Below are 22,360 nucleotides of genomic sequence, written 5' to 3'. Positions count from 1 at the left end.
CGAGGGATCCCACCTCTACCGCCGCAAGGGCAGTGTCCTGGAGCTTCAGACTCTTGGTCGGGGGATACAACTGGGGAGTATGACCAGTACCTCGCCCAGGCGGCCTCACCTGCTATGCTGAACAGGGGCCTTGTGGAGGGATGGGAAGATTGGAAGGGATAGGCAAGGAGGAGGGAAGGAAGCGGCCGTGGCCTTAACTTAGGTACCATCCCGGCATTCGCCTGGAGGAGAAGTGGGAAACCACGGAAAACCACTTCCAGGATGGCTGAGGTGGGAATCGAACCCACCTCTACTCAGTTGATCTCCCGAGGCTGAGTGGACCCCGTTCCAGCCCTCGTACCACTTTTCAAATTTCGTGGCAGAGCCGGGAATCGAACCCGGACCTCCGGGGGTGGCAGCTAATCACGCTAACCACTACACCACAGAGGCGGACCAACCCTTCTCTTAATCATCGTTATCCGGTCTATTCGATTAGCACTTTGACTTTTTCCACCAGTACTAGTGCTAATGTCAGTCACTGTATTGTTTCACTGACGAACCACTGCGAGCGCTAATGTGGGTCAATGCAGAGTTTCACTTAAGCCCTTATAAGTACATTCGGTGCGGACATTTTTCTAAAACTCAAGAAACTCCCGAGGGTATTGAACCAAGGAACACATTACAGAAATAATTATGTAAGTTAATTTGGCTGGGAATTGGATAAAAAAAAGGAAAGAAATAAGGAAACAAGCGAGTTTAGGCTTTTTATGCGGAAATGCATTTAGGCCGGAAATGATTCACAATTTTTTAGTTTGATAGAGATATACAAGACTAACAATTCGAAGCATTCCCGAGCCCTTTAGCCCTTCAAAGGAAATTGCTTCATTTAACGTTTATCGTAGTATGGCAACCCCTACTTTGCTAAGAAATATTTTCAATATTAAAATAAGAAACTCATGCGAGCCTGAAAGATATACCACCATAAAATCTGTTTCATGTATTGCATCGAGTTACTAATTGCCTTTATACACTAGCTGATGTACCCGTGCTTCGCTCCGGGATTCTCAAAGACTAACATTGTGGTTTTCCTAACTGAAGTCAAATTACAAGCGGGCATTCCCTACTCGTCACCACCGATTTCGCTCAAATTTATAGAACATTCAGGGCTTGGCTAGAAATGAAAGTACCCAAAGTGGGAACTCCAGATGGCCAAGCGTATAGAAAACAAAAATAAAAATGTTGACGCGGCTCTCGCACCGTATAAGCCACTTACGTTAGTGCGCACGCCGAGCAGTTGTTGGCGTAGCGGTAAGAGTTTGGATTAGTAATTTGATGGTCGTGAGTTCGACTCCCCATGTGGAGAATATTTTTCTCAATTTTTACATTATTCATTTATTTAATTTATTTATTTATTTATTTATTTATTTATTTATTTATTTATTTATTTATTTATTTATATGCAAAAGGCATATAGGACGTCATTTTCTTAATGAGCGCACAATTGTAGAAAATTTGGAGTTGCGAACTTTCCTGATGTGTTCAAACAGAAATTTTTTTTCTTCCTTTATTGGCTATCTCCTCTCCTTGGGGAATGTGTCATAAACGTGAATAGTCGTTTCGCTGTTGGATTCGTTTCCACCTGACAAGTAAAGATTGCTCCTGGCGGATGTACACAAACAATAGATTCTTGGCACAGGTAGAAAAAGGTCTGACAATGAAATCCCAAATTTTTACCTTTTCAATGCTTTTTGCGTATAAATAAATAAAATTTATTATTCACCTTTCTGCTTAATTGGAAAATGAATAATATAAAAGTTGACAAAAAAAACATTCTCCACACGGTGGGGGGGGGGGGTCGATCTCACGACCATCGAATTACTAGTCCATGCTCTTACCGCTACGCCAACAACTGCTCGGCGTGCACACTAACGTAAGTTGCTTATACGGTGCGAGAGCCGCGTCAACATTTTTATTTTTATTTTCTATACACTCGGCCATCTGGAGTATCCTCTTCGGGTACTTTCATTTCTAGCCAAGTCCTGCATGTTCTATAAATTTGAGCGAAATCGGGGGTGACGAGTAGGGAATGTCCCCTTGTTAGGCCATTACAAAAACGTCAGTAGGAAAGTAGGGATTAAAAGCAATGTTATCATATAAAATACTCGATCAAATGAAAAACCGCGCATTTTCTCACTTTTAACGAACAGGTGGATGCGAAGTTTCAGAGCTGGAATGACCAGACCATAGACAGCCGTGAACACTCCTCTGCCTTTATTCCGTTAAACTGTTCATTCCAATCAGTGTCTCAGAGTAGGGATTGAATAGCTCCAATGCTATGATGAACCAATTTGTTACGTACCAGCAGTATCAGAAAATTTATGAACTAGAGGAGCGCCATGCTAAAGAAGAGATTATCTGACTCTCCAGTTACTTCCCGCCAATATTCAGGAGGCTTTTATACTCGGTACGACCGGGCGAGTTGGCCGTGCGTTTAGGGACGCGCGGCTGTGAGCTTACATCCGGGAGATAGTGGGTATGAACCCCACTATCGATAGCCCTGAAGATGTTTTGCGTGTTCTCCCATTTTCACACCAGGCAAATGCTGGGGCTGTGCCGTAATTTAGGCCAGGGCCGCTTCCTTCCCACTCCTAGCCATTTCCTGTCCCATGATCGCCATGTGTCCCATGTGCGTCGGTGCGACGTAAAGCAAATTTAAAAAATCTCCATACAGCAGTAATCCGATCTATCGGAGATGAGTGGCAACAGAGACACGAAGCACATCACAACAACAATGGTAAATGAAATATTATTGTTGATCAATGTTATGAGCTTTCGGTATTATAGAACTTCACATTTAGTTTTCTTTCAACTCTGTAATATTAGGGCGTCTTATTAAATTAATTATAGCGTATACTGTAGTTCCTTATTCCCCGACTCTATATACCGATTTTCATTCAATTCTGTTCACCTATTTTCTCGTGACTCGGCGCGATGGAATTTCGTATTAATTCAATAACGGCAATTTTACGATGTAACACAGGTGATTTATGGGAATATGATAGACGTATATGAAATGCGGTAATAACAAACATACAAGTAATTTTATTTAAATACGTAACAATTAACGATTCGCTTAAGCATTGCATTTAGTGTTAATTTGACGAGCACAGAACGCACGGGAAGAGGAATGTTATGTTATTATTTTGCATCTCCTTCCATAGCCATGATATAAGGATCCGTAACAGTTTCTCACATGAATATTGTATCACTGACTGAATTCTAGCCTATTATATTAACAGTATAAACCATGAATTTTATTTCGATTAATAAGATATCTACATATATAAAATAATAGTTTTGTCTGTACATTACTCAGAATTTAAAAAGGATGGTATTTCTGTATCTGTCGTGTCCATAGTAACAAGGAAATGCACTTTTTAATTTTCCGTACTTTCTGTGTCTATCTGTCTGTCTGTATGTATGTATGTATGTACAGGCATCACGAGAAAACGTCTAGAGAGAATTGAATGAAAATCGGTATTTAAAGTCCGAGAATAAGTCGCCACAATCTAGGCCATAAATAATCTTATTCACGCTGAGAGAAATGGTAGTTTAGGGGAAGGCCTAAAACTTAATTCACAAATATTTATGTTATTAGTGGTCCTACCTTAATGAAAATCGGTATACGAAGTTAAGGAATAAGTCTCTACAATATAAGCTATAAATAATCTTATTCACGCTGAGAGAAATGGTAGTTCAGGGGAAGGGATAAAATTTAATTCTCAAATATTTACGTTATTAATTGTCCTATCTTAATGAAAATCGGTATGCAAACTCATGAAATACATCGCTAAAATCTAAGCTATAAAAACGTTTATTGGGGCTCAGTAAAATCGTAGTTTAGGGGAAGGCCTAAAAATTAATTCTCAAATATTTGTGTTATTAATGGTCATTTCCGATCATTTATATCTTATACATTTTTACCGTACCGGCTATAATAACAGAGATATTCATGAATTTGGATTTTTGTTGTTAAGTCCATATCAGCGCGGTTTGAACCCACTATATCCCGGATGCAGGTTCACATCTGCCCGCCCCTAACTGCCTGGCCAAATCGCTCGGTGTGGTAGTAATTAATCTGCAGCCCCAGCATTTGCGTGGTATGAAAATAGGGAAATTGGATTCGTAAACCCTAATCGGGTCCACCTCTGTGGTGTAGTGGTTAGCGTGATTAACTGCCACCCCCGGAGGTCCGGATTCGATTCCCGGCTCTGCCACGAAATTTGAAAAGGGGTACGAGTGCTGGAACGGGGTCCACTCAGCCTCGGGAGGTCAACTGAGTAGAGGAGGGTTCGATTCTCACCTCAGCCATCCTGGAAGTGGTTTTCCGTGGTTTCCCACTTCTCCTCCAGGCAAATGCCGGGATCGTACCTAACTTAAGGCCACGGCCGCTTCCTTCCCTCTTCCTTGCCTGTCCCATCCAATCATTCCATCCCTTCACAGGGCTCCTGTTCAGCATAGCAGGTGAGGCCGCCTGGACGAGGTACTGGTCATCATCCCCAGTTGTATCCCCGACCCAGAGTTTGAAGCTCCAGGACACTGCCCTTGAGGCGGTAGAGTTGGGATCCCTCGCTGAGTCCGAGGGAAAATCCGACCCTGGAGGGAAAACAGATTAAGAAGAAGAAGAAACCCTAATCGACGCAGGTGCTGATGATGATGATGATGCTTGTTGTTTAAAGGGGCCTAACATCGAAGGTCATCGGCCCAGACGCAGGTGCAGGCGCGGCTGAAAGCTAGTTCATTTATGAACAGGGTAGGTAGTTACACTGACTATTTTATTTGGTAATCTAAGTGTTGGCTTCTGAGAGGCATTTGATGTGCGAACGAAGTAGGATGGAGAGGCGGTAATGCAATTCCCTTACAGACAATATGAAGGAGACATCACTCTTCCCCATGTCGGTTATTGTCACAAGGCTGTCAGGAAACTTGAGCGGAATAAAATGAAAGCGAGTGATATAAGTCTTTACTGCAAATATATTGACAACTTAGCTTCGACAGGCTTGCCGAATGGAGCTGCTAGACGAGCGGAGAGATCGATTTACTCAGATGAATGTTTTGAGAGGCTCCCCGCGGTTTCTTTATGTGAATTCATGGCGTAAGAGGCAATATATTTTGCTCTTACTGCACCTAGCCTTTCAGGGTATTGGAGAGAATAATATCAATAGGCGAAATCTGTGGTTCTATTACAGTACCAACAACGATAATTTGATCTGAATATTTATTTTAATCTAGTTAGTTTTAGAAGCGATGATATACTTTCAAGAATCACAAGCTAGCTCGATTAACTAAATAAATGTAATCATTTCCTTAATCACAACGTTGTGCGGAAAAACTTCCTCATCTCTTTTGGAACAACGCAAGTTGGAATCCTGCTCTTGATTCGAAACAAGAACATTCACTTCCAGCTGCTATCAAATACAAACCGAATAAAGAACAATATACATATAACATGTCCGACTCGTTGGCTGAACGGTCAGCGTACTGGCCTTCGGTTCAGAGCGTCCCGCGTTCGATTCCCGGCCTGGTCGGGGATTTTAACCTTAATTGGTTAATGCCAATGGCACGGGGGCAGGGTGTATGTGTTGTCTTCATCATCATTTCATCCTCATCACGACGCGCAGGTCGCCTACGGGAGTCAAATAGAAAGACCTGCACCTGGCGAGCCGAACCCGTTCTGGGATATCCCGGCATTAAAAGCCATACGACATTTCATTTTCATTACATATACCATCAACTACTTTTCGAAATGAAGGTTATCCAGTGGAGGTGGTGATGAAGATACCAGGATGACATAGGAATGTGTTACGGTCAGGAAATTAATATGTGTTTGGTGTAGTGGTTAATGTTTTTAACTGCCATCCCCGGAGGCCCGGGTTTGATGCCCGGCTCGGCCACGAAATTTGAAAAGTGATACGAGAGTGGAACGCGGTCCACTTAGCCTCGGGTAGTCAGCTGAGTAGAGGGGAGTTCGATTCCCTCCTCAGCCATCCTCGAAGTGTTTTCCCGTGGTTTCCCACTTCTCCTCCAGGCAAATGCCGGGATCGTACGTAACTTAAGGCCACGGTCACTTCCTTCCCCATTCCTTGTCTATCACTTCCAATCTTTCCATCCTTCGCAAGACCCCTGCTCAGCATAGCAGGTGAGGCCGCCTGGGCGAGATACTGGTTCTCGAACTCAGTTGTATCCCCAACCAAATGTCTCACGCTCCATGACATAGCCCTTGAGATGGTAGTGGTTGGATCTCCTGCTGAGTTCCGGGGGGGGGGGACAAACGAACCTCAGAGGGTAAACGGATTAATTAACTAAATAAATAAATAAGAATTTTCTGTAGGCAGCGCTTCTAGGAATGAGATATGTAGAAAATCAAACGGAAGGGTCGAATGTAACAGCAAAACACTAGCAAAGTAAGTACAATATGGCAATAAAGACCGACATTTTTACCAAAAGGTAGCCGCGAAGATATTATTTCGTAATCGAAATCGACTTTGAACCTATTAAGTCATGTTACGTGTTTAAGATATGATAGTTACGAAATAAAAATGGCCAACCGGACACCAGTGGTATCCCTATCCCGGTTTAAAATCCAAAAGACGTAGTTGGATTTTTGAAGGGGAATAAATAATCCAATAAACGTTCCCTATTGTACGATCTTGTTATGTAAAACTTTCTTGTAGATGACTCAGGCGGCAGCGCGCCCTGGCCTCTCACCGCTGAGTTCCGTGTTTTATATCCTGGTTACACCACGTGAGATTTGTGCTGGACAAAGGGGAGCCGGGACAGGTTTTACACCGGGTATTCGGTTTTCCCTGTCACCTTTCATTCCAGCAACATTCTCCAATATAATTTCATTTCATCTGTCGGTCATTAATCATTGCCTCAGAGGAGTGCGACAGGCTGCGGCAGCCGGCACAATTCCTATCCTTTCCGCCACATTCATTCATTCATTCATTCATGTAATCATTCATTCATTCATTCATTCCCTTCCTGGCACGGTCAAATGACTCGAAACAAGCTCTGGATTAATGGTGTTTACCCGACAGTCCGTCTCTGTGGTGTAGTTGTTAGTGTGATTATCTGCCACTCCCCGAAGCCCCGGTTCGTTTCCCGGCTCTGCCACGAAATTTGAAAAGTGGTACGGGGGCTGGAACGGGGTCCACTCAGCCTCGGGAGGTCAACTGAGTAGAGGTGGGTTGGATTTCCGCCTCAGCCGTCCTGGAAGTGGTTTTCCGTGGTACCCCACTTCTCTTCCAGGCAAATGCCGAGATGGTACCTAACTTAATACCACGGCCGCATCCTTCTCTCCTCCTCCTTGTCTATCCCTTCCAATCTTCCCAATTCTCCCCCCTCCCATCTCAAGGCCCCTAATCAGCATAGCAGGTGAGGTCGCCTGGGCGAGGTTCTGGTCATCCTCCCCAGTTGTATCCCCGACCCAATATCTCACGCTCCTGGACACTACCCTTGAGGTGGTAAAGGTGGGATCCCTCGCTGAGTCCGAGATAAAAACCAACCCTGGAGGGTAAACAGATTAAGTAAGTAACTTTACCCGACAAGTCATTGAAACGCAGCCCAATATCACCCGAGAGAGACGTCCAACGTCTGGCTGAGTAAAAGGGAATGTCGCGAATGACGCGCAAGTGGCATAAATGGCGTAAAAATGAAATTCCTGTACAATAGAGCTGAGACCATAGGATTATTGTTTTTATTATTACCAATATTGTCGCGATATGTGGTTATTGTGCGATCTATTTTTTTCATTTGCACTTCAATAGTACCACAATCAAATCAAACCAAACCAAATCCCATGGCGCAACAGGCCCGAAGGGCCATGGCCTACCAAGTGACCGCTGTTCAGCTAGGAGGCCTGCAGATTATGAGGTGTCGTGTGGTCAGCACGACTGATCCTATCGGCAGTTTTCCTTGGCTTTCTAGACCGACAATAAAATTACCGAACGATAATAAGTGAGAGTAGAATAAATAAATAAAATTCCATACATGGAACGAGGGCTCCAAATACAGAACAATGAAACTCAGGGGTCCGCCTCTTTAGTGTAGTGGTTAGTGTGATTATCTGCCACCCCCGGAGGCCCGGGTTCGATTCCCGGCTCTTCCACTAAATTTAAAAAGTGTTAAGAGGGCTGGAATGGGGTACACTTAGCCTCGGGAGGTCAAATGAGCAGAGGTGGGTTCGATTCCCACCTCAGCCATCGGAGAAGTGGTTTCCCACTTCTCCTCCAGGCAAATGCCGGGATGGTCCCACGGCCACTTCCTTCCCTCTTCCTTGTCAATCCCTTCCAATCTTTCCATCCACCCGCAAGGCCCCTGTTCAGCATAGCAGGTGAGGCGATATACTGGTATCCTCCCCAGGTGTATCCTCCGACCCAGAGGCTGAAGCTCACGGACACTGACTTGAGGCAGTAGAGGTGGTATCCCTCGCTGAGTCCGAGGGAGAAACCGACCCTGGAGAGTAAACAGATTAAGAAGAAGAAGAAACTCGGGGAACTGTGTGGAGCGGGCTGTGGGGTATTTTATGAATAGCCAATAGAGCTATATGAGGAATTATGTGGTAGTAAACAGATAACTATAGGGGCTGTCTGACCGAGGTGGAAAAGGCGTGCTCGATTCACCCAGAAGGATATGGGTTCGTTTCCCCATCAGCAAGTCGAAAAATTTAAGAAACGAGATTTCCACTTCGGGAGGTGCACATAGACGTGAGCTTCACTCAGCCTGCATCAGAAATGAGTACCAGGTTAATTCCCGGGGGCAAAGGTAGCCGGGCGAAGAGCTAACCACTCTACCCCACCAAGTGCCTAGGTTACAGATAGTGGAAGCCTTTACCTTCCACCCCACCCAGAGCCTTCATGGCTTGTACGGAGCTGAAACACACAACTATAATAATAAAGGATTAATGATGGAAGACCAGGAAGAGCTCTTGTTTTATATTACTCGTTATGAAAGAGGCTCACCTCATAACCTACGTTGAAGTAGTAGTAATTACAGCAGCGTGCATCGAGAGGAAAAATTACGACCAAAAGATAAAATGAGGAGGGAAGAAGAACGCGCCAAGAGGATGTGTTGAGCGAAAGAGAGGATGGAGAAATGTTGATGAGAGACGTTCCAAACCAATGAAAACATTAATATCTTGTAAATCATTGTATAAATTATTATTTTTGTTATTTTCTTGTTAGTGGTTTAACGTCTCAATAACACATCAAAGGCTTTCAGCGACTTAAGAAAGGAAAACGACTTTGATTGGGAAGGTTGTGGCATTGGAAAAGCATATTTAAGACTACCACCGGCTCTAATCGAACTCACTACCTCCCAAATGCAATCTCACGACTACACGACCCTAACAGCAAGGCCAACTCGATCGGGGTTTTTATTATTATGTACCGGCACGTAAGTTTTACGTTTTAGTTTAACATTGCAAAATTAAAATATAATTCTTTTTCTTCTACTACTACTGTTGCATTTCCCACACCTGTGCCTTTGGAGATGCGACTGTGTCGCACACATGGATTCGGCCCTGTTTTACGGCCGGATGCCCTTCCCGAAGCCAACCCCATGTGGAGGGATGTAACCACTATTTCGTATTTCTGTTGTGATTGGTAGTGTGGTGTGTTTCCTGTATATGAAGAGGAAAGTGTTCGGATGAACACAAACACCCAGTCCCCGGGGCAGAAAAATGAATCAGTTGCGATTAAAATCCCCGACCCTGCCGGAAATCGAATCCGGGATCCTCTGAACTGAAGGCCTTAATTCTGACCTTTCAGCCAAGGAGTCAAAGTACTAGGTTAACTTTGTAATGTGAAAATTGTCAATGCTGAAAAGTAAAAAATAAAACTAACTACTACTGTTACTACTATATCACTTAATGAGAATGTTGCATTTCTGGTATATGTGTGATAAGTTACGATTAATCCTGTAAAAGACAGGCATTAAAAATAATGGAGAATGTTGACATCGGTATAATGAATATGAGATCTGTTTACACGGAATCTGAACCGCATAACCGTGACTTTTCATTTCCAAAAGTCCTACAGGTTTCTGCTGGAATTCAATCTGTGGCCACCTTAATGAAAACTGTCACTAGGCTATCACCATCAGTGAATTGAAACAGTCGGAGAAGGCGTAAGGTATGCACACAAGTGAACAGTATCACTCAGCTTCCGACTTGAGAGTCATGAGCATGAGGTCGAAACTCTATTAGTTCTAGGGAAATTTTCGAGCGAATCAGCATGTAGTGTCATGAAGGGTATCCAGTATTCTGACTCTGGCTTGGTTCTAGGCTAAATATGGGTGCTCCGCGAAATTCGCGCAGGAAAAGGGGACAGATTGTGCTGATAATAATAAATAAATTGATTTTATTGATGCTCAGCGGAAATTGAATCTCTAATTGTTTTGACAGTTTTGGATTACCATTAACCTTTTGAAGATCTGCATGAACTTTCAAATTGTGTTAATACGAGCATTTGAATTGTCCAATTGTCGAGATATAATTAGCTAATTACTGTAGAATATTTGCACTATTATAAAAAACTGTGGCATGGAATGTTTTAAATTGTTGTCTACTAAGCTTATTTCACGTAATTCTACTACGATTTCACCATTATAATGTAGTGAAAATCTCTGTTGGTCACACTCAAAATCGTCAATATCCAAGTTAAATTTTCTTAGCAGTAAAATTGCATTGGTCAGCACGGAGCGAGTTGGCAGTGCTGTTAGGGTCGTCCAGCTGTGAAATTATATTCGGGAGATAGTTGGTTCGAGCCCCTCTGTCGGTAGCCTTGGAGATGGTTTTTCCGTGGTTGCCCATTTGCATACCAGACAAATGCTTGGGCTGTACCTTAATTAAGGCCATGGGACCGCTTCTTTCCCACTCCTATCCGTCTCCTATCCTATCGTCGCCATAAGACCTGTCAGTGTCGGTGTGACGTAAAAGATTGTAAAAAGAATCTATGGCTCAGCAAATAATGTTAAGATCTATTGAAAAATATCTTTTTTATATAACAAATATCGTATTGAAATATTTTTGACAGGGAAGTTCAAAGAAATTTGCTTCTTTTCTAAATTGAGTTAGGTAGGAATTGCCTCTTTTTGCTTCCAGACACATCAAATTTGTATTATAGAGCGCTTCATCCTGTAGAACAATGAGAAATTTAGTAGTGTATCAGGAATACATTTTTCAATTCCAACTTGAGAGTCACGGGATCGAAACTCAGTCACATCGAGAGGAACCTTCAGTAGAATCAACGTGTAGTATCGAGACATCACAACCAGTATTCAGCCTCCGGCCAGATTCTTTTCTGAATATGGGTGGTCACTAAAGTCATGTAGCAAACGAGGACAAATGATGCTGAAAATAAACACTAACTTGATTTTGTTGATGATCGGTGGAAACAGAATATCTAATCGTTATGTCAGCTTTATATTACCATTAACTTACTCTTTTGTAAACCTCCATGCACTTTCGAGTTTGTTAATGAAAACTTTTGAAGTGTTCAGTTGTCGACATATGAAAAGTCCACAGCCCCGATTCCAGGTACTCGATGGAGTCAGGAATTCAATGAATGAAGCCCCCATTTGGCGCCGAGGATAGGAATTGTACTGGCTCTCGAAGCCTATCGCACTCCTCTGGAGCAATGATTAATGACTGACAGATGAAATGAAATGATATTGGAGAGTGCTGCTGGAATGAAAGATGACAGGGTAAACCGCAGTACCTGGAGAAAAACCTCTCCCGCCTTCCCTTTGTCCAGCACAAATCTCACATGGAGTGCCCGGGATCTGAAACACGGAACCAAGAGGTGAGAGGCCGGCAAGCTTCCATGGAGGCTTTTGTCAATATATTATTAGGTAAAAATTGTACTTTATAATATCTGTACTATTATCACAATACAGCGGCATAAAACCTACTAAACTTATCTCAAGTAATTGTATTACGATTCCGCGATTATCATGTAGTGAAAGCTCTGTAGTTCGGACAAAAAACCATTAATATCCATGTTATATTACCCCAATGCTAAAAAATATTGTTTAATAATATACACCAAATAGCCTACTTCAGAATAATAACTTATTTATAGAGCAAACATCGTAACAAGATCAGTTTATGACGAAGTTCAGAGGAATTCGTTACTCTTGTAAACTGATTTAGGCACACAATGTTACTTTTGCTTCTATAGCTATCGAATAAAGTTTTGAGCTCTACATACTGGACTTAATGAATAACTGAGTAGTGTAGTGACAATACTAGTATTGGTTACATCGCGATTTCCTTACTAAGAAATGGAAGTCGAGGTATAGCGAATGAAGTTAGATAAGAATAGGAAAATAGTCGTGATTTAATGTAGGAATTCCAGGTACTCTATAAACTTAAAAATTAATATCAGTGTACTATTTTTTTAATGATACTTGTTCGAGGTGTCGACCTGTGAAGATCTTTTGTCACTACTTTCACCATATGAGAGGAACCTGCGTCTAAGTGGAATTGCGGAAGTATGGTGTTGAATGCGAGGCAAGGAATGTTAAGGACGACGGAAACACTCAGTCCCCAGACCAAGGATGTTAATCATTTACAATTAAAAGCCCCTGACATGGGCGGGAATCGAACCCGGAGCCGCTGGATGATAGGCAGACGCGTTTCCCCCTACACCGCGGAGCCGGACAAGTAAGTATAAAAGTTATTTTAACCTGTAACCGTTCCAAGTATACGTATAATTAGAGGTTCGGAGAAATGTACTGTAGATGTGCCTCGGCCTTGCTCAACGGTGATCCATGAGATTCTATTCGCGGGCATGCAGGTTCAATCAGGCACCGGTTACAATTCATGGTAATCATTAGCACGTTATCATAGTGATTATGAGAATCTGTATCTTATAATTATTTGAGGCTACTTTAATTCTTAATTTACAAATGACAATACTAAGAATCGATTTTAATTGGAAGGATTTTCCACTTTAATCAAATCGATTCATTGATAAAATATAATTAACAACAATAATAAATACAATATTGCATCATGGATGGATAAGTCAAATGCTGAACATAGTAATCAACGCATTTAAAAATATATACTAATGTACTTTTGTTGGTTATCATTTCTCGCTCATAAGGCGCTACAATTCTATGGAATCGAAACAAATGTGTTGCCAAACCAATCTAACATTAACTTAAACAGAGCAAACGAATCGTTATTTCCAACATGAAAATTTCTGAAGGCTTATGTGTACAATTGACAGTGTGATTGTTTAAATTATTTATTTTGTCTGCAGCAAAAAATTAAGAAATTATTTATTCGTTCATATTTATTCATGTATAGGTCAAAATCTTGTCCTTTAATATTCTATTAATGTAATATTATAAAAGTCGCGTAGATCAACCAACTCTAACTAACAACTTCAATGTTCACTATGCAAATGTGTGCAACGTCGCGCTACCTAAAATAAAACAATCATGGGCATTCAAAATAAGATCCGCAGTTAATCTCAGATAAATAATCGCCAGAACAGTGCAATAAACAACAAAATTATGGTATCCTCAAATCGCTGCACCTAAAATAAAGTAGACCTTCAAAACTACATAATACCATCAGAAGCAATCATAATTTGAGATTATTAAGACGCCATAGGATCTGGATCCGTCCATAGGTTTCCCTCCAAAAATCTGAAATTCTACTAATATCTTCATCTACAAGACATGTGCACTACAACAGCTGCTATTCTACAGAAAATACTAAGTTGTACATTACATAATGTGACCCTAACTTCATTTCCAACCATTATATAACTCGTACGTCTCATTGGTATAACATTGTGTCGAAGATCTTCCTATCATATCTATCTCTTTATTCATATAACATTCGTCCTATAACCACATCACGAATTAATATTATTTATGAGTATTCGCATGGCCAATAAGAAAATATTCTTCGGAAACAATACGTTTGAAACATAATTATCAAATTCTAAACGCTTGTCTATGCCTCTTTATCATTTCAATATTCGCATGATGGGCATTTTTTCCATTACCTTCAATATCAACATTATTGGGATTTTTCAAAGACGGCATTACATTACAAGTAAAGCTTATTTCCCAACAAAATATTACAACCATCGCGCAAAACACCATTTCATTTACTTCGACGAGCCTATCATTCAACCATGTCATATTATTATTTCATCCTCGCATCATGCTTATTCAAATTTCCTTTAAATATACAAGCTCAAAGTTGCCGAAAAAGACTATTCGATTCCAAATGCATGTGAACTTCACCATCTACAAGAACGCAGCTTAATAAATGATTTCTCATGAAGACACATTTGCGTTATATGAAACATTATGAGGAAACTCTCAACACACATAATATCTTTTTTATAATTAGGGAACTATCCACGTAGTGATTGGCACATGAAATTCATTAGGAAGAACGTACTTTAGAAAACGATAAGTTAAATCCTAGTAAAATTCCCGTCTCATAATCAATGGTTGTGTGCTTGAAACTAGATGAAATAGCATATTATAAATTATGATTCTATTACGCCATTATTTAAGACGATTATCGCACTCCACGAATATCATAAAATGCTTAGGGATGCTGTTATAGCGTCGCTCAAGTTGTATTTTACACAAAACACATCACACTTATAAACATGAAAGAAAATCTACATCTACGTAATGTACAATTCTAACAGAATAGTGAAAAGGACAAGTTTTTGGTACTCATCGAATCTGAAGAATTCTTGAAGACACAGCTCCATCATCCTGGTCGTTGGAATGTTATAATTTTGTTTGTTTTAACACATCTTCCAGAACCGCCGGAATTCCAACCCGGTTTAGGCCTGCATGACCAAACTGGCTGATATGTCAGTATAACAATTTTCCATCCGACTAGACATCATGAAACCTGAAACTTATATAATACGATTAGTACAGTATTACACACCAAAACAGATATATTAACGTATTGATACAACACTCGCCTTGTGGGGCAATCTGGGCGGAGCTTTTTAATTAGATATCAGGAACATGTTAATGCAGAGAAATACAGAAGATACTCTGCTATGGGAGCTCATATGAAGGAGGCAAATCACAATTTCACTAACATCAGACAAGATCTCCAAGTTATCAGTAGGATTAATAAAAGAAGTTTAATGAATAACCTAGAAAACATCCACATTACTCTCGATAAACTAGAGAACAGGGAACGGAATCTTAACGAAACGAAACCTCCTATACGAACAATTCAGTAAATACGTGGAAATGGTAAACAGTAAACAAACAAGACAAACAAATGAAATACTCGAACACGACGTCACTGAAACACAGCCAGTAATCCCTCCCCCCCTCACAAGACGCACTAGATGACGACACAACTCTACTTCCCCTTTCTCCGGAATATTCCACGAACAATCAGACCATGTCACACCGCTATCACACTAGGTCGTGCACGAAGGCAGTTCTCCAAGGCAACGCGGATTAAACATTTGCCAGATAAGGTAAGACAAGGCCACGCAATCTCGAATACAAATATCTTCCCGCTATCTATTTGGGATTCGGAGCTTTTTACTTTTATCATATGTTATATATTAATATATTACGATCTCCTGCTGGTTACAGATCGCGAGGCAAGCTGCCCGAATCAGATCGCCATTTTGTATAACAGAAGCCACCACAGGGTTTTAACAAATTAAACGACTAACACAAATTCTTTTATCACATTCCGAAGAGCAATTCTCGGAAGTTAAACAGTCAACACGGCCTTTTAACCACAAGAATATCACTCAAGGAAGTTATCAAATATAAACAATAAATACCTGAAGACTGGTGCATCTGATATAAACTTTCATTCAAGCACAAGTGTTTTTGAATAAGTGCCTTACCATAGACACTTTAGAATATTTTAAGTGTGTTTATTAAAAACAAAGTGTTTAACAGCACCATAGACGCGAATTTTAATTAAGTTATTATTTTCTCACAAATGCCTGAAGATTGTTACAAACACAAACTTTTAATCACGCCACCTAATTTTATCAAAAAGAATTCTACCATAGACGCTTTTAAATATTTTAAATATGTTTTTCATCATTTAAGTTTTTTAAACACAATTGTAAACGATACTGTAATTTAAGTATCATTCACATAAATCTCCTTACCCCCCCCCCCCCATCTTCCAATTCATTTAAAGCATCTAGAACAATAGTTTTTGGATTCCCATGGGATATAGTTATAAGATCCAATGTGCTTGCTTTTAAATGTTATCATCTAAGATTTTTTATATACAGCTGAAGATGACCACTAAGTGGTCGAAACATGTACTGTGTTTGTTAATGTATTTTTAAGTTTGCCAAAGGCAAAAGAAATAAAGTATCGATTAGGTGGCTTTTTAGATTAATTTGTTGATATTCATAGTAGTCAGATAATGTATGACTGGATCAAATGAAGGTGAACTTGACATGTATCATTCATAATATTTAATTCAGTCCATGGCCTCCGTCGTATAAACTGTTATCGGAATTAAATATTGCGCATAAGAAATCAGTTTACTCTCCCGTCGAATATAGTCCTCTTCATTCAACAGTAGTTGATTGTACTTCAATATTAAACTTCTGGACGTGAATTTGTTAGATACCACCGGGTTCTGAGCTTATGAATTCTCATGTATTTAATTTTTGTTAACGCTTACCACTCAATTGAGCGAGTTATTTCGAATTATCAATGTATCTGGACGTAAATTGACTGGACGTATACTTTCACACGATTTCAAATAGCTTTCATTCCATCATAAACTTCAATGAGTCCTCCATCTTCTACTCGGAATCCATTGAAAGGTTATAAATAAAGCCCGTACTTTTATGCAGTAATAGGTTATATAGCAAACTACTGTAATTTAGTAAAAAGTGTCAGCCACCCGCTCTTCCATAATGTAGCAAGAGTAACATAAATTATAGGGATTCTGATGGTGCGTAGCGCTATTGTTTATGCAAACCCCATAGCATAATCGTTGTGGAGGTAGACTATACTTGCTGCTCGCTTCTGTAAGTTTGCATATTAACCTATTAATGCATAAAAATCCGGGCTCTAGTTATAAACCTGATGTAGGAGCATTACTTACAAAGCAATAATTGAAATAATAATACTACTCATCATCATCTTGGATTTAGGTACCACTAACTACTTCTAATGATATGAGAGACGTTGAGGTGCTAGAATTGCTTTCCATAGGAGTCATTTACCGTGCCTGTAAACATATGGGTACGGAGCTGAACTACTCGTACACGAGCACCATCAAATTAATCCAGACTGAGCCAGGATCAAACTTGATAACTTGCGCTCAGAAGGCCAGTGCTCTAAGGTCTGAGCTATTCATTCCGGCTACACAGTAATGTTCAAGAAGTTTTCTGAAATTCCATATTAATTTTCACTTCAGGAGCTGAAATAATGTTGAGATAAATTTCGGAGTTTTAAAGGAGCTATAGATATATAGTAAATTGTTCAATAAATGATGCTCAATCAAGCCAGTCGGCTTCGCGGTTTGGTCCACGTAGCTGTGAGCTATCATTCGGAAGACAGTGGGCTTGAATCGTGCAAGGCATTTGTTCATAGGGACTTTTTGTGTTTCTTTGTAGGGTATTATCCACCCGCGATTACTTCCCCCATGTTTGGGTACACCCTGTATATTTCTTGGAGAGAAAGTAGTGTACTAACAGGCAGGTGGCTAGAAGATCCTCGGATAAACTTCACACTGAGGTTCTTATGTGCGGTACATCTTATTTACCCCCAAATTGGGTACACTCTGTATATTGATTAGAGAGAAAGGAGAGTCCTAACAGACAGGTGGCTAGAATATGGATAAACTTCACACTGAGGTACTTATGTACGGTACATCGGAAAGAAAACAACTTACGTACTCTATAAGCCGTATCACCATAAATTCAAAATTACTCCCGTGTGAAGCTTGGGCAGGTCACTTATAATAATAATACCGGGCAAGTTGGCCGTGAGGTTAGGGGCGCGCAGTTGTGAGCTTGCATCCACTGTCGGCAGCCCTGAATATGGTTTTCCGTGGTTTCTCATTTTCACACCAGGTAAATGCTGGGCCTGGATCTTAATTAAGGCCACGACCGCTTCCTTCCCATTCTTAGCCTTTTTCTATCCCATCGTCGCTGTAAGAGCTATCTGTGTCGGTGCGACGTAAAGCAAAATTGTAAAGAATAGTGATAATACATTTTGTGTGGCTATTGCTAGCCTGGTGCAGACCCTCCTACGAGGGTGGGTGGCTTCTGACTTGTATAGGAAACTGCGTATTACTGTGGTGGAGAATATGATTACGTCTTATGAGTTAAAGGTATGTTGGAGACAGCACAAAGACCCTGCCCCAGGGCAAAATGAATTTATCATATAAGATGTAAGTCCCCGTTCCAGCAGGGTATAGAATCAGGAGCCGTCATCACGCTGACCATTCAGCCCAGAAGCCTAACAATAAATCCGTGTCCTCGACAAGAGTTGGTGCAGCTCTTTATAGACACACCGCCAATTAAGGTGACCTGCATATACCTTGTTAACAACATTCCAGCCCTTCTTACATTCCTAAACCTCTTGCAGTACCGGAAATCGAACCCCGGCTCCCGAGGACGGCAGCTAACAGCGCAAACCGTTACAATAAGGAGGTCAAAATATCTTGCACTGACTGGGAGTCTTTAGATTTATCCTTACCTGGACGATTTTCGCGTTTCTTTCAATGTTCTAATAATGCAGTAACCAAATCACGAATTATAGGTAAACAAATTTAATATCGAGAATTAGGAGTTTCACGGTTGGAAAATGTATGTGCAATCCAAAGTTTCTCTCAATGAGATGTTCCCTTTTTAGAACGAGTTTTTTTTTATTTTTTTGCCTTCAAAAATATAAATGTACCAACCTGGACCAGAGTGAAAAACACCTTATTGGGTACAAGAATCTATATTGCTATCCACTCATCCACCTAATAATAAGAAGAAGAAGATACGTTTATCATGAGATAAATGTACTGTTTTACTTGTCACACCAGTAAGCGCTTAGAGGTGAAGTACAGTAGCTTGCTTGTGCAAGCTCACCCAACGAGAATGCGTCTTTCCTTGTTTATACATCGTTAAGAACCCTCATATCACCAGGAGCAAGTAAAAGGCTTGTTTTAAATAAGGAGGAATGCTACATAATAACTGGAACTTCACAAACTTTCTTAATGAAAGCACTTCCAGCTAATTGTGTTCAAACAACATTGACCTAGCCAGTTAAGCCGATTAGCCTCTTCTTTTCTCTGCTCCCTGTCCAGCTTTCTTACTTTCTGAGTTCACTCAAAGAGCAAGATATACAGAAGAAGGCAAGCACTAGATGCCATAAGGAAATTTCTCATAGCGTACTCTGAACCATCGTTTCGAGACCTATTTTGTTTCGGGGAACTCTAGAAATTAAGTAAATCTTGCTGAAACCCAGCAGCCTGACACTAATGCACTTTAACCTTAGTATAAATATTATACAGTGTTGTGAAATAGCCAAGCCACATTACAATTTGTATACGTTTAATTACATTTTTGACTAGCAATATTAATACCCTTCGCAGAAGAGTATCCACTACGACTTTATAACGTATGAAAAGTGTTAATAATAGGGCCAGTATTTTTGTATTGATTCAGAAGATATTTTTGTCAATACTCTCTCTGAAAAGCACGTTTTAAATAACACTCTGTTGAGAAGGTAAACAGTTCGTCGCATAATCCTGTTAAGACTGACAGATATATTTGGGCATCTCTATTGGAGCAACATAATTTTATTCTTGGCCGCAGCTTTGAAAAGCAGACACGGAGTTCTTCATATATCCACAAAAGCATACTTTGTTGTTTGGTTTAAAAAATTTCAAGTACGTACACGCTTATTTACATAATAGAGATATGAAGAATTGGAGTAACATATTTAAAGCATTCTGTGAGATTGCAGAAAGTTCTGTTTTCACCCATGTACTGTGCACTCTTCGAGGCATGTGTGGTGGTGGCCCTCTTGATCCGCTGGAACAGGGCGGTTTAATTTTGGAATTTTCTGATTGGCTGAAATTTGGCGCCGTGTTCACACTCGGATTCAACCATTTTTCGCCGAGGGGTGACAGGTATTCTCTCTGCCTCTCTCACACAATAAGGAGTGGCGCTTCCGATGTCTCCTTCCCTGTGGGAAAACTTTCTAGAAAGTTTCGCATCCAGCGGCATCATAAAGTTGATTGTAGAATGCTCTCAGCCAAACCTATTTCCGGTACGTGATTTTAAAGAATTTCCAGCCTGTGTGGTCGCTGTGTGGAAATTTGTGAAATTACGGACTCTGGCTGGCTGTCTGCAGTATTCATATACATGAGTTTAATAATTTAATTAATTCCTCCATTCGGCTATTCGGCTTATGGGTGCAGTATGAATCATCATGTCAAATCATCAGCAAATTTCGTGCACAGATTCCACAAGAAAAAAGACTATTCTTAAAATATTGTAATCATATTCAAGGATTCCCTAGCATGGATTTGCAAAACCACTGCGTTTACCGTGGGCATAATGATGGCTGGGAGTCCTTTGATTTATCCCTACCCTGATGATTTCTGCGTTTCTTTCATGGTTCTATGCTACAGTAACCGGGAATTCGAAGTTTGGCGGGTGGAAAATATATCTGCAAATCAAAGTCGGATCTGCGCAGCATAACTTACTGTATATCCCTTCTTCGAGCCAGCATTATAGAGATTATTATCAATAAATTCTGCAATGCATTTTGCTATTTTTTGTTGGTCTCAATATTTCTGCATCTGTCTCTTAGGACAGACTGGAATAACATTTATTTTCCACTGAGGTCCCATCCCTATCTATGGTTGTAGGAGGGATATGACTAGTACTGAGTGTTATCACAACTAGTGCGTTTGGATGCTTTAACAACTGATGCTCATAGAGACATTTTTATTGGAACAGCACTTTCTGACTCCAAGATAAAAGCAAGGGTGAACTACTTCACTCCTCATTCTGCCTAGTATGCCTCATTACAACCCCGCAATCGGTATTTAGGGTTTTCATATAACCGCATAAACTTCGGTAGTGATATTTGAGGTTCCACCAATCGTAGGGCCGATAGGAGCTTCAGAAAGGCGAACTGGGCCCTACGTTGATCCACCTTCTAATTTCAGCCTCACCCTACCAACATATTTTAAATATAGCTTATTTCAACAGGCACATCTGGAGAATTAGCGATCTACGATATAAGTGACATGTGTTATTCTTCAAGAAAACTGTAAAACTCAGTGCTCACATCGGCCCATCTACATAGAGCCGGATGCACTGCAGCCTGCGTACTTAATTATTACCCTTTGTAGTTTTAACATCAAGCCATTACCGTATCTCCTTTTTCTTAACTAGAGAATACGTAGCATTATAGAGTCTGCCTATGGTTTTAATTTTGTATTCCCAAACACACTCTATTTCCTGTGGAGCAGAGCCAATGATACCAGGCAGGCAAAATAAAACTGACCGGAAAATTTGTCACCGAATTGACCCTTGTTCATGAACAGGAGAACTGCCCATCACGGGAAATGCCTAAAACCGTGATTTCGATGCACCAGTCGGTTGTGTCATCTCCCGCATGTTGAACACTCGAAGGTTGGCCTGGACTCTTTAACGCATACACAACAGTAAATTCGTAATGACACAGATACAAATCCTTTTTGATAATGTTTCGATGCTAAATAAATGGCGTCCAGATTTCGTCGGACTTCATTCCAGGCTTTCTTTCACTCGAGCAATGATTCCTGATATTCGATCTTTTCGAATTGTTACGGTTTTTATTCCCTATAGAGCCGGTTTCCGGTCATCTTGACATTAATTTTTGCATCGCAGACTTTGCTGCAGGTTTTACAAAAAACTCTTCCAGACTTAAACTTTTGCGCAAACAGTTCCTCACGCGCTGTTTTATCGTGAGCACCATTTTGTGCTTCATTCAACTGGTCACTAAACACGTCTGCCACTCTCCTCGCTCACACGCAATTAGTGCATTGATAGGGTGAAAATTCCTTTTGGGGATCATGTAAGTATCTAGGTGTTAATATAAGGAAAAATCTTCATTGGGGTAATCACACAAATGAGGTTGTAAATAAAGGGTACAGATCTCTGCACAACGTTATGAAGGCGTTTAGGGGTTGTAGTAAGGCTGTAAAAGAGAGGGCATATAAATCTCTGGTAAGACCCCAACTAGAGTATGGTTCCAGTGTATGGGACCCTCACCAGGATTACCTGATTCAAGAACTGGGAAAAATCCAAAGAAAAGCAGC

This window comes from Anabrus simplex, chromosome 4 (assembly GCF_040414725.1).
Source record: "Anabrus simplex isolate iqAnaSimp1 chromosome 4, ASM4041472v1, whole genome shotgun sequence".
Classification (NCBI taxonomy): domain Eukaryota; kingdom Metazoa; phylum Arthropoda; class Insecta; order Orthoptera; family Tettigoniidae; genus Anabrus; species Anabrus simplex.
The sequence above is the reverse complement of the archived record's forward strand: the minus strand, read 5'-3'. Positions refer to the sequence as shown.